This window comes from Aquarana catesbeiana, linkage group LG09, assembly GCF_042186555.1.
Source record: "Aquarana catesbeiana isolate 2022-GZ linkage group LG09, ASM4218655v1, whole genome shotgun sequence".
Classification (NCBI taxonomy): domain Eukaryota; kingdom Metazoa; phylum Chordata; class Amphibia; order Anura; family Ranidae; genus Aquarana; species Aquarana catesbeiana.
The window spans coordinates 43,433,487-43,434,112 of NC_133332.1; positions in this window are offsets into that span (position 1 = coordinate 43,433,487).

Genomic DNA, 626 nt, shown 5'->3' on the forward strand with positions numbered 1-626 from the left:
TTATATCAGTGTTCCTGCACATTACAGCGTGGAGGACCGACATCCCCCCCCCCCGGTCAATGGAAAAATTGGCTGCTCAGTCTAAAATGCCCGGGCCTATTTTTTGTCCCAGTCCAGGACTGGGAGCAACTCAATGCATTTAGTCATCTAGATGTGGTAAAGTTGACTTGCTGAAGTTCAAACCGAGCATCAGAATGGGAAAGAAAGGGGATTTAAGTGACTTTGAAAGTGGCACGGTTGTTGGTGCCAGACGGGCTGGTCTGAGCGTTTCAAAAGTTGCTGATCTCCTGGAATTTTCATGCACAACCATCTCTCGGGTTTACAGAGAATGGTCCCAAAAAGAGTAAATATCCAGTGAGTGTCAGTTGTATGAAGGAAAATGCCTTGTTGATGTCAGAGGAGAATGGGCAGACTGGTTCCAGATGATAAAAAGACAACAGTAACTCAAATATCCACTTGTTACAGCCAATGTATGCAGAATACCATCTCTGAATGCACAACACATCGAACCTTGAAGCAAATGGGCTACAGCAGCAGAAGACCGCACCAGGTGCCACTCCTGTCAGCTAAGAACAGGAAACTGAGGCTACAATTCACACAGGCTCACCAACTGAAGATTGGAAAAA